The sequence below is a fragment of the Fringilla coelebs genome (genome assembly GCF_963513975.1).
Source record: "Fringilla coelebs genome assembly, contig: SCAFFOLD_40, whole genome shotgun sequence".
NCBI classification, from domain to species: domain Eukaryota; kingdom Metazoa; phylum Chordata; class Aves; order Passeriformes; family Fringillidae; genus Fringilla; species Fringilla coelebs.
The window spans coordinates 143,798-159,945 of record NW_028167217.1 but is presented as its reverse complement, the minus strand read 5'-3'; positions in this window follow the sequence as shown (position 1 = coordinate 159,945).

Sequence of the window (16,148 nt, the reverse complement as noted above, 5' to 3'; positions counted from 1 at the left end):
AGTGGCTTGTGAGTTTTGTTTCCCAGGGAAAAAGCCTGTACAATGGTTCAGGGGCCTGAGGCCTTGAATTGCCGGGTGCTTCCTGGAATTGCACCTCTTGCAGGATGCCTCCCAGACGCAAGGTAGCACCAGTGCCAACTTGGTCTGGTTTAAGAGTGCCAAGTGGGTCCTGAAAACTGACACCCAGAACAGTGGCTTGTGAGTTTTGTTTCCCAGGGAAAAAGCCTGTACAATGGTTTAGGTAATGCCGCCTTTAATAGCCGGGTGCCACCTGGAGATCGCCTCTCGCAGGATGCCTCCCAGACGCAAGGTGGCACCAGTGCCAACTTGGTCTGCTTTGAGAGTGCCAAGTGGGTCCTGAAAACTGACACCCAGAACAGTGGCTTGTGAGTTTTGTTTCCCAGGGAAAAAGCCTGTAAAATGGTTTAGGTTAATGACGCCTTTAATAGACGGGTGCCACGTGGAGATTCGCCTCTCGCAGGATGCCTCCCAGACGCAATGTGGCACCAGTGCCAACTTGGTCTGGTTTGAGAGTGCCAAGTGGCTCCTGCAAACTGACACCCAGAACAGAGGCTTGTGAGTTTTCTTTCCCAGGGAAAAAGCCTGTAAAATGGTTTAGGTTAATGACGCATTTAATAGCCGGGTGCCACGTGGAGATTCGCCTCTCGCAGGATGCCTCCCAGACGCAATGTGGCACCAGTGCCAACTTGGTCTGGTTTGAGAGTGCCAAGTGGGTCCTGCAAACTGACAACCAGAACAGAGGCTTGTGAGTTTTCTTTCCCAGGGAAAAAGCCTGTAAAATGGTTTAGGTTAATGACGCCTTTAATAACCGGGTGCCACGTGGAGATTCGCCTCTCGCAGGATGCCTCCCAGACGCAATGTGGCACCAGTGCCAACTTGGTCTGGTTTGAGAGTGCCAAGTGGGTCCTGAAAACTGACACCCAGAACAGTGGCTTATGAGTTTTGTTTCCGAGGGAAAAAGCCTGTACAATGGTTCAGGGGCCTGCGGCCTTAAATTGCCGGGTGCCTCCTGGAATTCGGCCACTCGCAGGATGCCTCCCAGACACAAGGTGGCACCAGTGCCAACTTGGTCTGGTTTGAGAGTGCCAAGTGTGTCCTGCAAACTGACACCCAGAACAGTGGCTTGTAAGTTTTGTTTCCCAGGGAAAAAGCCTGTACAATGGTTCAGGGGCCTGAGGCCTTAAATTGCCGGGTGCCTCCTGGAATTCGGCCACTCGCAGGATGCCTCCCAGACACAAGGTGGCACCAGTGCCAACTTGGTCTGGTTTGAGAGTGCCAAGTGTGTCCTGCAAACTGACACCCAGAACAGTGGCTTGTAAGTTTTGTTTCCCAGGGAAAAAGCCTGTACAATGGTTCAGGGGCCTGAGGCCTTAAATTGCCGGGTGCCTCCTGGAATTCGGCCTCTCGCAGGATGCCTCCCAGACTCAAGGTTGCACCAGTGCCAACTTGCCCTGGTTTGAGAGTGTCAAGTGGGTCCTGAAAACTGACACCCAGAACAGTGGCTTGTGAGTTTTGTTTCCCAGGGAAAAAGCCTGTACAATGGTTCAGGGGCCTGAGGCCTTAAATTGCCGGGTGCCTCCTGGAATTCGACCTCTCGCAGGATGCCTCCCAGACGCAAAATGACACCAGTGCCAACTTGGTCTGGTTTAAGAGTGCCAAGTGGGTCCTGAAAACTGACACCCAGAACAGTGACTTGTGAGTTTTGTTTCCCAGAGAAAAAGCCTGTACAATGGTTCAGGGGCCTGAGGCCTTAAATTACCGGGTGACTCCTGGAATTCGGCCACTCGCAGGATGCCTCCCAGACGCAAGGTGGCACCAGTTCCAACTTGGTCTGGTTTAAGAGTGCCAGGTGGCTCCTGCAAACTGACACCCAGAACAGTGGCTTGTGTGTTTTCTTTCCCAGGGAAAAAGCCTGTAAAATGGTTTAGGTTAATGCCGCCTTTAATAGCCGGGTGCCACCTGGAGATCCGCCTCTCGCAGGATGCCTCCCAGACGCAAGGTGGCACCAGTGCCAACTTGGTCTGGTTTGAGAGTGTCAAGTGGGTCCTGAAAACTGACACCCAGAACAGTGGCTTGTGAGTTTTGTTTTCCAGGGAAAAAGCCTGTACAATGGTTCACGGGCCTGAGGCCTTAAATTGCCGGGTGCCTCCTGGAATTGCACCTCTCGCAGGATGCCTCCCAGACGCAAGGTGGCACCAGTTCCATCTTGGTCTGGTTTAAGAGTGCCAAGTGGGTCCTGAAAACTGACACCCAGAACAGTGGCTTGTGAGTTTTGTTTCCCAGGGAAAAAGCCTGTACAATGGTTCAGGGGCCTGCGGCCTTAAATTGCCGGGTGACTCCTGGAATTGCGCCTCTTGCAGGATGCCTCCCAGACACAAGGTGGCACCAGTGCCAATTTGGTCTTGTTTAAGAGTACCAAGTGGGTCCTGAAAACTAACACCCAGAACAGTGGCTTGTGAGTTTTGTTTCCCAGGGAAAAAGCCTGTAAAATGGTTTAGGTAATGCCGCCTTTAATAGCCATGTGCCACCTGGAGATCCGCCTCTCGCAGGATGCCTCCCAGGCGCAAGGTGGCACCAGTGCCAACTTGGTCTGGTTTGAGAGTGCCAAGTGGGTCCTGAAAACTGACACCCAGAACAGTGGCTTGTGAGTTTTGTTTCCCAGGGAAAAAGCCTGTACAATGGTTCAGGGGCCTGCGGCCGTAAATTGCCGGGTGCCTCCTTGAATTTCGCCTCTCGCAGGATGCCTCCCAGACGCAAGGTGGCACCAGTTCCAACTTGGTCTGGTTTAAGAGTGCCAAGTGGGTCCTGAAAACTGACACCCAGAACAGTGGCTTGTGAGTTTTGTTTCCCAGGGAAAAAGCCTGGAAAATGGTCTAGGTTAATGCCGCCTTTACTAGGCGGTTGCCACCTGGAGATTCGCCTCTCGCAGGATGCCTCCCAGACACAAGGTGGCACCAGTGCCAACTTGGTCTGGTTTGAGAGTGTCAAGTGGGTCCTGAAAACTGACACCCAGAACAGTGGCTTGTGAGTTTTGTTTCCCAGGGAAAAAGCCTGTACAATGGTTCAGGGGCCTGAGGCCTTAAATTGCCGGGTGCCTCATGGAATTCGGCCTCTCGCAGGATGCCTCCCAGACTCAAGGTGGCACCAGTGCCAACTTGCCCTGGTTTGAGAGTGCCAAGTGGGTCCTGAAAACTGACACCCAGAACAGTGGCTTGTGAGTTTTGTTTCCCAGGGAAAAAGCCTGTACAATGGTTCAGGGGACTGCGGCCTTAAATTGCCGGGTGACTCCTGGAATTGCGCCTCTCGCAGGATGCCTCCCAGACGCAAGGTGGCACCAGTTCCAACTTGGTCTGGTTTAAGAGTGCCAGGTGAATCCTGCAAACTGACACCCAGAACAGTGGCTTGTGAGATTTCTTTCCCAGGGAAAAAGCCTGTACAATGGTTTAGGTTAATGCCGCCTTTAATAGCCGGGTGCCACCAGAAGATTCGCCTCTCGCAGGATGCCTCCCAGACGCAAGGTGGCACCAGTGCCAACTTGGTCTGCTTTGAGAGTGTCAAGTGGGTCCTGAAAACTGACACCCAGAACAGTGGCTTGTGAGTTTTGTTTCCCAGGGAAAAAGCCTGTACAATGGTTCAGGAGCCTGAGGCCTTAAATTGCCGGGTGCCTCCTGGAATTCGGCCTCTCGCAGGATGCCTCCCAGACACAAGGTGGCACCAGTGCCAACTTGGTCTGGTTTGAGAGTGCCAAGTGGGTCCTGAAAACTGACACCCAGAACAGTGGCTTGTGAGTTTTCTTTCCCAAGGAAAAAGCCTGTACAATGGTTCAGGGTCCTGCGGCCTTAAACTGCCGGGCGCCACCTGGAATTGCGCCTCTCGCAGGATGCCTCCCAGACGCAAGGTGGCACCAGTGCCAACTTGGTCTGGTTTAAGAGTGCCAAGTGGGTCCTGAAAACTGACACCCAGAACAGTGGCTTGTGAGTTTTGTTTCCCAGGGAAAAAGCCTGTACCATGGTTCAGGGGCCTGAGGCCTTAAATTGCCGGGTGCCTCCTGGAATTCGGCCTCTCGCAGGATGCCTCCCAGACGCAAGGTGGCACCAGTTCCAACTTGGTCTGCTTTGAGAGTGCCAAGTGGCTCCTGCAAACTGACACCCAGAACAGTGGCTTGTGAGTTTTCTTTCCCAGGGAAAAAGCCTGTAAAATGGTTTAGGTTAATGACGCCTTTAATAGACGGGTGCCATGTGGAGATTCGCCTCTCGCAGGATGCCTCCCAGACGCAATGTGGCACCAGTGCCAACTTGGTCTGGTTTGAGAGTGCCAAGTGGCTCCTGCAAACTGACACCCAGAACAGAGGCTTGTGAGTTTTCTTTCCCAGGGAAAAAGCCTGTAAAATGGTTTAGGTTAATGACGCCTTTAATAGCCGGGTGCCACGTGGAGATTCGCCTCTCGCAGGATGCCTCCCAGACGCAATGTGGCACCAGTGCCAACTTGGTCTGGTTTGAGAGTGCCAAGTGGGTCCTGCAAACTGACAACCAGAACAGAGGCTTGTGAGTTTTCTTTACCAGGGAAAAAGCCTGTAAAATGGTTTAGGTTAATGACGCCTTTAATAGCCGGGTGCCACGTGGAGATTCGCCTCTCGCAGGATGCCTCCCAGACGCAATGTGGCACCAGTGCCAACTTGGTCTGGTTTGAGAGTGCCAAGTGGGTCCTGAAAACTGACACCCAGAACAGTGGCTTATGAGTTTTGTTTCCCAGGGAAAAAGCCTGTACAATGGTTCAGGGTCCTGCGGCCTTAAATTGCCGGGTGCCTCCTGGAATTGCGCCTCTCGGAGGATGCCTCCCAGACACAAGGTGGCACCAGTGCCAACTTAGGCTGGTTTGAGAGTGCCAAGTGTGTCCTGCAAACTGACACCCAGAACCGTGGCTTTTGAGTTTTGTTTCCCAGGGAAAAAGCCTGGAAAATGGTTTAGGTTAATGCCGCCTTTAATAGCCGGGTGCCACCTGGAGATTCGCCTCTCGCAGGATGCCTCCCAGACACAAGGTGGCACCAGTACCAACTTGGTCTGGTTTGAGAGTGCCAAGTGGGTCCTGAAAACAGACACCCAGAACAGTGGCTTGTGAGTTTTGTTTCCCAGGAAAAAAGCCTGTACAATGGTTCAGGGGCCTGAGGCATTAAATTGCCGGGTGCCTCCTGGAATTCGGCCACTCGCAGGATGCCTCCCAGACACAAGGTGGCACCAGTGCCAACTTGGTCTGGTTTGAGAGTGCCAAGTGTGTCCTGCAAACTGACACCCAGAACAGTGGCTTGTAAGTTTTGTTTCCCAGGGAAAAAGCCTGTACAATGGTTCAGGGGCCTGAGGCCTTAAATTGCCGGGTGCCTCCTGGAATTCGGCCTCTCGCAGGATGCCTCCCAGACTCAAGGTTGCACCAGTGCCAACTTGCCCTGGTTTGAGAGTGTCAAGTGGGTCCTGAAAACTGACACCCAGAACAGTGGCTTGTGAGTTTTGTTTCCCAGGGAAAAAGCCTGTACAATGGTTCAGGGGCCTGAGGCCTTAAATTGCCGGGTGCCTCCTGGAATTCGACCTCTCGCAGGATGCCTCCCAGACTCAAGGTTGCACCAGTGCCAACTTGGTCTGGTTTAAGAGTGCCAAGTGGGTCCTGAAAACTGACACCCAGAAAAGTGGCTTGTGAGTTTTGTTTCCCAGGGAAAAAGCCTGTACAATGGTTCAGGGGACTGCGGCCTTAAATTGCCGGGTGACTCCTGGAATTGCGCCTCTCGCAGGATGCCTCCCAGACGCAAGGTGGCACCAGTTCCAACTTGGTCTGGTTTAAGAGTGCCAAGTGGGTCCTGCAAACTGACACCCAGAACAGTGGCTTGGGAGTTTTGTTTCCCAGGGAAAAAGCCTGTACAATGGTTTAGGTAATGCCGCCTTTAATAGCCGGGTGCCACCTGGAGATCGCCTCTCGCAGGATGCCTCCCAGACGCAAGGTGGCACCAGTGCCAACTTGGTCTGGTTTGAGAGTGCCAAGTGTGTGCTGCAAACTGACACCCAGAACAGTGGCTTGTGAGTTTTGTTTCCCAGGGAAAAAGCCTGTACAATGGTTCAGGGGCCTGAGGCCTTAAATTGCCGGGTGCCTCCTGGAATTCGGCCTCTCGCAGGATGCCTCCCAGACGCAAGGTGGCACCAGTGCCAACTTGGTCTGGTTTGAGAGTGCCAGGTGGGTCCTGAAAACTGACACCCAGAACAGTGGCTTGTGAGTTTTGTTTCCCAGGGAAAAAGCCTGATCAATGGTTCAGGGGCCTGAGGCCTTAAATTGCTGGGTGCCTCCTGGAATTCGGACTCTCGCAGGGTGCCTCCCAGAGGCAAAATGACATAATTTCCAACTTGGTCTGGTTTGCGAGTGTCAAGTGGGTCCTGAAAACTGACACCCAGAACAGTGGCTTGTGAATTTTGTTTCCCAGGGAAAAAGCCTGTACAATGGTTCAGGGTCCTGCAGCCTTAAATTGACGGGTGCCTCCTGGAATTGCGCCTCTCGCAGGATGCCTCCCAGACGCAAGTTGGCACCAGTGCCAACTTGGTCTGGTTTGAGAGTGCCAAGTGGGTCCTGAAAACTGATACCCAGAACAGTGGCTTGTGAGTTTTGTTTCCCAGGGAAAAAGCCTGTACATTGGTTCAGGGGCCTGAGGCCTTAAATTGCTGGGTGCCTCCTGGAATTCGGACTCTCGCAGGGTGCCTCCCAGAGGCAAAATGACACCATTTCCAACTTGGTCTGGTTTGAGAGTGTCAAGTGGGTCCTGAAAACTGACACCCAGAACAGTGGCTTGTGAGTTTTGTTTCCCAGGGAAAAAGCCTGTACAATGGTTCAGGGTCCTGCGGCCTTAAATTGCCGGGTGCCACCTGGAATTCCGCAACTCGCCAGGTGTTTCCCAGACGCTAAGCAACACCAGTGCCAACTTGGTCTGGTTTGAGAGTGCCAAGTGGGTCCTGCAAACTGACACCCAGAACAGTGGCTTGTGAGTTTTGTTTCCCAGGGAAAAAGCCTGTACAATGGTTCAGGTTCCTGCGGCCTTAAATTGCCGGGTGCCTCCTGGAATTCGGCGTCTTGCAAGATGCCTCCCAGACGCAAGGTGGCACCAGTGCCAACTTGGTCTTGTTTGAGAGTGCCAAGTGGGTCCTGCAAACTGACACCCAGAACAGTGGCTTCTGAATTTTCTTTTCCAGGAAAAAAGCCTGTAGAATGGTTCAGGGTCCTGCGGCCTTAAATTTCCGGGTGCCTCCTGGAATTGCGCCTCTCGCAGGATGCCTCCCAGACGCAAGGTGGCACCAGTGCCAACTTGGTCTGGTTTGAGAGTGCCAAGTGGGTCCTGAAAACTGACACCCAGAACAGTGGCTTGTGAGTTTTGTTTCCCAGGGAAAAAGCCTGTACAATGGTTCAGGGTCCTGAGGCCTTAAATTGCTGGGTGCCTCCTGGAATTCGGACTCTCACAGGGTGCCTCCCAGAGGCAAAATGACACCATTTCCAACTTGGTCTGGTTTGAGAGTGTCAAGTGCGTCCTGAAAACTGACACCCAGAACAGTGGCTTGTGAGTTTTGTTGCCCAGGGAAAAAGCCTGTACAATGGTTCAGGGTCCTGCGGCCTTAAATTGCCGGGTGCCTCCTGGAATTCGGCCTCTTGCAGGATGCCTCCCAGACGCAAGGTGGCACCAGTTCCAACTTGGTAGGGTTTAAGAGTGCCAAGTGGGTCCTGAAAACTGACACCCAGAACAGTGGCTTGTGAGTTTTGTTTCCCAGGGAAAAAGCTTATACAGTGGTTCAGGGTCCTGCGGCCTTAAATTGCCGGGTGCCTCCTGGAATTGCGCCTCTCGCAGGATGCCTCCCAGACGCAAGGTGGCACCAGTGCCACCTTGGTCTGGTTTGAGAGTGTCAAGTGGGTCCTGAAAACTGACACCCAGAACAGTGGCTTGTGAGTTTTGTTTCCCAGGGAAAAAGCCTGTACAATGGTTCAGGGTCCTGCGGCCTTAAATTGCCGGGTGCCTCCTGGAATTCCGCATCTCGCCAGATGTTTCCCAGACGCTAAGCAACACCAGTGCCAACTTGGTCTGGTTTAAGAGTGCCAAGTGGGTCCTGCAAACTGACACCCAGAACAGTGGCTTATGAGTTTTGTTTCCCAGGGAAAAAGCCTGTACAATGGTTCAGGTTCCTGCGGCCTTAAGTTGCCGGGTGCCTCCTGGAATTGCGCCTCTCGCAGGATGCCTCCCAGACGCAAGGTGGCACCAGTGCCAACTTGGTCTGGTTTGAGAGTGCCAGGTGCCTCCTGCAAAGTGACACCCAGAACAATGGCTTCTGAATTTTTTTTTCCAGGGATAAAGCCTGTAGAAAGGTTTTGGGTCCTGCGGCCTTAAATTGCCGGGTGCCTCCTGGAATTCCGCCTCTCGCAGGATGCCTCCCAGATTCAAAGTGGCACCAGTGCCAACTTGGTCTGGTTTGAGAGTGCCAAGTGCGTCCTGAAAACTGACACCCAGAAGAGTGGCTTGTGAGTTTTGTTTCCCAGTGAAAAAGCCTGTACAATGGTTCAGGGTCCTGCGGCCTTAAATTGCCGGGTGCCTCCTGGAATTCCGCAACTCGCCAGGTGTTTCCCAGACGCTAAGCAACACCAGTGCCAACTTAGTCTGGTTTAAGAGTGCCAAGTGGGTCCTGGAAACTGACACCCAGAACAGTGGCTTGTGAGTTTTGCTTCCCAGGGAAAAAGCCTGTACAATGGTTCAGGGTCCTGCGGCCTTAAATTGCCGGGTGCCTCCTGGAATTCGGCGTCTTGCAGGATGCCTCCAAGACACAAAATGGCACCAGTGCCAACTTGGTCTGGTTTGAGAGTGCCAGGTGGCTCCTGCAAACTGACACCCAGAACAGTGGCTTGTGAGTTTTGTTTCCTAGGGAAAAAGCCTGTACAATGGTTCAGGGTCCTGCGGACTTAAATTGCCGGTTGCCTCCTGGAATTTGGCCACTCGCAGGATGCCTCCCAGACGCAAAGTGGCACCAGTTCCAACTTGGTCTGGTTTAAGAGTGCCAAGTGGGTCCTGCAAACTGACACCCAGAACAGTGGCTTGTGACTTTTGTTTCCCAGGGAAAAAGCCTGTACAATGGTTCAGGGTCCTGCGGCCTTAAATTGACGGGTGCCTCCTGGAATTGCGCCTCTCGCAGGATGCCTCCCAGACGCAAGGTGGCACCAGTGCCAACTTGGTCTGGTTTGAGAGTGCCAAGTGGGTCCTGAAAACTGATACCCAGAACAGTGGCTTGTGAGTTTTGTTTCCCAGGGAAAAAGCCTGTACATTGGTTCAGGGGCCTGAGGCCTTTAATTGCTGGGTGCCTCCTGGAATTCGGACTCTCGCAGGGTGCCTCCCAGAGGCAAAATGACACCATTTCCAACTTGGTCTGGTTTGAGAGTGTCAAGTGGGTCCTGCAAAATGACACCCAGAACAGTGGCTTGTGAGTTTTGTTTCCCAGGGAAAAAGCCTGTACAATGGTTCAGGGTCCTGCGGCCTTAAATTGCCGGGTGACTCCTGGAATTCCGCATCTCGCCAGATGTTTCCCAGACGCTAAGAAACACCAGTGCCTACTTGGTCTGGTTTAAGAGTGCCAAGTGGGTCCTGGAAACTGACACCCAGAACAGTGGCTTGTGAGTTTTGTTTCCCAGGGAAAAAGCCTGTACAATGGTTCAGGGTCCTGCGGCCTTAAATTGATGGGTGCCTCCTGAAATTCGGCCTCTCGCAGGATGCCTCCCAGACGCAAGGTGGCACCAGTGCCAACTTGGCCTGCTTTGCGAGTGTCAAGTGGGTCCTGAAAACTGACACCCAGAACAGTGGCTTCTGAATTTTGTTTTCCAGGGAAAAAGCCTGTAGAATGGTTTTGGGTCCTGCGGCCTTAAATTGCCGGGTGCCTCCTGGAATTCGGCCTCTCGCAGGATGCCTCCCAGACGCAAGGTGGCACCAGTTCCAACTTGGTCTGGTTTAAGCGTGCCAAGTGGGTCCTGAAAACTGACACCCAGAACAGTGGCTTGTGAGTTTTGCTTCCCAGGGATAAAGCCTTTACAATGGTTCAGGGGCCTGAGGCCTTAAATTGCCCGGTTGCCTCCTGGAATTCCGCCTCTCGCAGGATGCCTCCCAGACGCAAGGTGGCACCTGTGCCAACTTGGTCTTCTTTGAGAGTGCCAGGTGCCTCCTGCAAAGTGACACCCAGAACAATGGCTTCTGAATTTTTTTTTCCAGGGAAAAAGCTCTTAGAAAGGTTTTGGGTCCTGCGGCCTTAAATTGCCGGGTGCCTCCTGGAATTCCGCCTCTCGCAGGATGCCTCCCAGATTCAAGGTGGCACCAGTGCCAACTTGGTCTGGTTTGAGAGTGCCAAGTGCGTCCTGAAAACTGACACCCAGAACAGTGGCTTGTGAGTTTTGTTTCCCAGGGAAAAAGCCTGTACAATGGTTCAGGGTCCTGCGGCCTTAAATTGCCGGGTGCCTCCTGGAATTCCGCAACTCGCCAGGTGTTTCCCAGACGCTAAGCAACACCAGTGCCAACTTAGTCTGGTTTAAGAGTGCCAAGTGGGTCCTGGAAACTGACACCCAGAACAGTGGCTTGTGAGTTTTGTTTCCCAGGGAAAAAGCCTGTACAATGGTTCAGGGTCCTGCGGCCTTAAATTGCCGGGTGCCTCCTGGAATTCGGCCTCTTGCAGGATGCCTCCAAGACACAAAATGGCACCAGTGCCAACTTGGTCTGGTTTGAGAGTGCCAGGTGCCTCCTGCAAACTGACACCCAGAACAGTGGCTTGTGAGTTTTGTTTCCCAGAGAAAAAGCCTGTACAATGGTTCAGGGTCCTGCGGCCTTAAATTGCCGGGTGCCTCCTGGAATTTGGCCACTCGCAGGATGCCTCCCAGACGCAAAGTGGCACCAGTTCCAACTTGGTCTGGTTTAAGAGTGCCAAGTGGGTCCTGAAAACTGACACCCAGAACAGTGGCTTGTGAGTTTTGTTTCCCAGGGAAAAAGCTTATACAGTGGTTCAGGGTCCTGCGGACTTAAATTGCCGGGTGCCTCCTGGAATTGCGCCTCTCGCAGGATGCCTCCCAGACGCAAGGTGGCACCAGTGCCAACTTGGTCTGGTTTGAGAGTGTCAAGTGGGTCCTGAAAACTGACACCCAGAACAGTGGCTTGTGAGTTTTGTTTCCCAGGGAAAAAGCCTGTACAATGGTTCAGGGTCCTGCGGCCTTAAATTGCCGGGTGCCTCCTGGAATTCCGCATCTCGCCAGATGTTTCCCAGACGCTAAGCAACACCAGTGCCAACTTGGTCTGGTTTAAGAGTGCCAAGTGGGTCCTGCAAACTGACACCCAGAACAGTGGCTTGTGACTTTTGTTTCCCAGGGAAAAAGCCTGTACAATGGTTCAGGTTCCTGCGGCCTTAAATTGCCGGGTGCCTCCTGGAATTGCGCCTCTCGCAGGATGCCTCCCAGACGCAAGGTGGCACCAGTGCCAACTTGGTCTGGTTTGAGAGTGCCAGGTGCCTCCTGGAAACTGACACCCAGAACAATGGCTTCTGAATTTTTTTTTCCAGGGAAAAAGCTCTTAGAAAGGTTTTGGGTCCTGCGGCCTTAAATTGCCGGGTGCCTCCTGGAATTCCGCGTCTCGCAGGATGCCTCCCAGATTCAAGGTGGCACCAGTGCCAACTTGGTCTGGTTTGAGAGTGCCAAGTGCGTCCTGAAAACTGACACCCAGAACAGTGGCTTGTGAGTTTTGTTTCCCAGGGAAAAAGCCTGTACAATGGTTCAGGGTCCTGCGGCCTTAAATTGCCGGGTGCCTCCTGGAATTCCGCAACTCGCCAGGTGTTTCCCAGACGCTAAGCAACACCAGTGCCTACTTGGTCTGGTTTAAGAGTGCCAAGTGGGTCCTGGAAACTGACACCCAGAACAGTGGCTTGTGAGTTTTGTTTCCCAGGGAAAAAGCCTGTACAATGGTTCAGGGTCCTGCGGCCTTAAATTGATGGGTGCCTCCTGAAATTCGGCCTCTCGCAGGATGCCTCCCAGACGCAAGGTGGCACCAGTGCCAACTTGGCCTGCTTTGCGAGTGTCAAGTGGTCCTGAAAACTGACACCCAGAACAGTGGCTTCTGAATTTTGTTTTCCAGGGAAAAAGCCTGTAGAATTGTTTTGGGTCCTGCGGCCTTAAATTGCCGGGTGCCTCCTGGAATTCGGCCTCTCGCAGGATGCCTCCCAGACGCAAGGTGGCACCAGTTCAAACTTGGTCTGGTTTAAGCGTGCCAAGTGGGTCCTGAAAACTGACACCCAGAACAGTGGCTTGTGAGTTTTGCTTCCCAGGGATAAAGCCTTTACAATGGTTCAGGGGCCTGAGGCCTTAAATTGCCCGGTTGCCTCCTGGAATTCCGCCTCTCGCAGGATGCCTCCCAGACGCAAGGTGGCACCAGTGCCAACTTGGTCTTCTTTGAGAGTGTCAAGTGGGTCCTGAAAACTGACACCCAGAACAGTGGCTTGTGAGTTTTGTTTCCCAGGGAAAAAGCCTGTACAATGGTTCAGGGGCCTGAGGCCTTAAATTGCCGAGTGCTTCTTTGAATTGCGCCTCTCGCAGGATGCCTCCCAGACGCAAGGTGGCACCAGTTCCAACTTGGTCTGGTTTAAGAGTGCCAAGTGGGTCCTGAAAACTGATACCCAGAACAGTGGCTTGTGAGTTTTGTTTCCCAGGGAAAAAGCCTGTACAATGGTTCAGGGGCCTGAAGCCTTAAATTGCTGGGTGCCTCCTGGAATTCGGACTCTCGCAGGGTGCCTCCCAGAGGCAAAATGACACCATTTCCAACTTGGTCTGGTTTGAGAGTGTCAAGTGGGTCCTGAAAACTGACACCCAGAACAGTGGCTTGTGAGTTTTGTTGCCCAGGGAAAAAGCCTGTACAATGGTTCACGGTCCTGCGGCCTTAAATTGCCGGGTGCCACCTGGAATTGCGCCTTTCGCAGGATGCCTCCCAGACGCAAGGTGGCACCAGTGCCAACTTGGTCTGGTTTGAGAGTGCCAGGTGGCTCCTGCAAATTGACACCCAGAACAATGGCTTCTGAATTTTTTTTTCCAGGGAAAAAGCCTGTAGAAAGGTTTTGGGACCTGCGGCCTTAAATTGCCGGGTGCCTCCTGGAATTCCGCCTCTCGCAGGATGCCTCCCAGACGCAAGGTGGCACCAGTGCCAACTTGGTCTGCTTTGAGAGTGTCAAGTGGGTCCTGAAAACTGACACCCAGAACAGTGGCTTGTGAGTTTTGCTTCCCAGGGATAAAGCCTGTACAATGGTTCAGGGGCCTGAGGCCTTAAATTGCCCGGTTGCCTCCTGGAATTGCGCCTCTCGCAGGATGCCTCCCAGACGCAAGGTGGCACCAGTTCCAACTTGGTCTGCTTTGAGAGTGTCAAGTGGGTCCTGAAAACTGACACCCAGAACAGTGGCTTGTGAGTTTTGTTTCCCAGGGAAAAAGCCTGTACAATGGTTCAGGGTCCTGAGGCCTTAAATTGCTGGGTGCCTCCTGGAATTCGGACTCTCGCAGGGTGCCTCCCAGAGGCAAAATGACACAATTTCCAACTTGGTCTGGTTTGAGAGTGTCAAGTGCGTCCTGAAAACTGACACCCAGAACAGTGGCTTGTGAGTTTTGTTGCCCAGGGAAAAAGCCTGTACAATGGTTCAGGGTCCTGCGGCCTTAAATTGCCGGGTGCCTCCTGGAATTCGGCCTCTTGCAGGATGCCTCCCAGACGCAAGGTGGCACCAGTTCCAACTTGGTAGGGTTTAAGAGTGCCAAGTGGGTCCTGAAAACTGACACCCAGAACAGTGGCTTGTGAGTTTTGTTTCCCAGGGAAAAAGCCTGTAGAATTGTTCAGGGGCCTGAGGCCTTAAATTGCCGGGTGCCTCCTGGAATTCGGCCTCTCGCAGGATGCCTCCCTGACACAAGGTGGCACCAGTGCCAACTTGGTCTGGTTTAAGAGTGCCAAGTGGGTCCTGAAAACTGACACCCAGAACAGTGGCTTGTGAGTTTTGTTTCCCAGGGAAAAAGCTTATACAGTGGTTCAGGGTCCTGCGGACTTAAATTGCCGGGTGCCTCCTGGAATTGCGCCTCTCGCAGGATGCCTCCCAGACGCAAGGTGGCACCAGTGCCAACTTGGTCTGGTTTGAGAGTGTCAAGTGGGTCCTGAAAACTGACACCCAGAACAGTGGCTTGTGAGTTTTGTTTCCCAGGGAAAAAGCCTGTACAATGGTTCAGGGTCCTGCGGCCTTAAATTGCCGGGTGCCTCCTGGAATTCCGCATCTCGCCAGATGTTTCCCAGACGCTAAGCAACACCAGTGCCAACTTGGTCTGGTTTAAGAGTGCCAAGTGGGTCCTGCAAACTGACACCCAGAACAGTGGCTTGTGAGTTTTGTTTCCCAGGGAAAAAGCCTGTACAATGGTTCAGGTTCCTGCGGCCTTAAATTGCCGGGTGCCTCCTGGAATTCCGCCTCTCGCAGGATGCCTCCCAGACGCAAGGTGGCACCAGTGCCAACTTGGCCTGCTTTGCGAGTGTCAAGTGGGTCCTGAAAACTGACACCCAGAACAGTGGCTTCTGAATTTTGTTTTCCAGGGAAAATCCTGTAGAATGGTTTTGGGTCCTGCGGCCTTAAATTGCCGGCTGCCTCCTGGAATTCGGCCTCTCGCAGGATGCCTCCCAGACGCAAGGTGGCACCAGTGCCAACTTGGTCTGGTTTGAGAGTGTCAAGTGGGTCCTGAAAACTGACACCCAGAACAGTGGCTTGTGAGTTTTGTTTCCCAGGGAAAAAGCCTGTACAATGGTTCAGGGTCCTGCGGCCTTAAATTGCCGGGTGCCTCCTGGAATTCCGCATCTCGCCAGATGTTTCCCAGACGCTAAGCAACACCAGTGCCAACTTGGTCTGGTTTAAGAGTGCCAAGTGGGTCCTGCAAACTGACACCCAGAACAGTGGCTTGTGAGTTTTGTTTCCCAGGGAAAAAGCCTGTACAATGGTTCAGGTTCCTGCGGCCTTAAATTGCCGGGTGCCTCCTGGAATTGCGCCTCTCGCAGGATGCCTCCCAGACGCAAGGTGGCACCAGTGCCAACTTGGCCTGCTTTGCGAGTGTCAAGTGGGTCCTGAAAACTGACACCCAGAACGGTGGCTTCTGAATTTTGTTTTCCAGGGAAAATCCTGTAGAATGGTTTTGGGTCCTGCGGCCTTAAATTGCCGGGTGCCTCCTGGAATTCGGCCTCTCGCAGGATGCCTCCCAGACGCAAGGTGGCACCAGTTCCAACTTGGTCTGGTTTAAGCGTGCCAAGTGGGTCCTGAAAACTGACACCCAGAACAGTGGCTTGTGAGTTTTGCTTCCCAGGGATAAAGCCTTTACAATGGTTCAGGGGCCTGAGGCCTTAAATTGCCCGGTTGCCTCCTGGAATTGCGCCTCTCGCAGGATGCCTCCCAGACGCAAGGTGGCACCAGTGCCAACTTGGTCTGGTTTGAGAGTGCCAGGTGCCTCCTGCAAAGTGACACCCAGAACAATGGCTTCTGAATTTTTTTTTCCAGGGAAAAAGCTCTTAGAAAGGTTTTGGGTCCTGCGGCCTTAAATTGCCGGGTGCCTCCTGGAATTCCGCGTCTCGCAGGATGCCTCCCAGATTCAAGGCGGCACCAGTGCCAACTTGGTCTGGTTTGAGAGTGCCAAGTGCGTCCTGAAAACTGACACCCAGAACAGTGGCTTGTGAGTTTTGTTTCCCAGGGAAAAAGCCTGTACAATGGTTCAGGGTCCTGCGGCCTTAAATTGCCGGGTGCCTCCTGGAATTCCGCAACTCGCCAGGTGTTTCCCAGACGCTAAGCAACACCAGTGCCAACTTAGTCTGGTTTAAGAGTGCCAAGTGGGTCCTGGAAACTGACACCCAGAACAGTGGCTTGTGAGTTTTGTTTCCCAGGGAAAAAGCCTGTACAATGGTTCAGGGTCCTGCGGCCTTAAATTGCCGGGTGCCTCCTGGAATTCGGCGTCTTGCAGGATGCCTCCAAGACACAAAATGGCACAAGTGCCAACTTGGTCTGGTTTGAGAGTGCCAGGTGGCTCCTGCAAACTGACACCCAGAACAG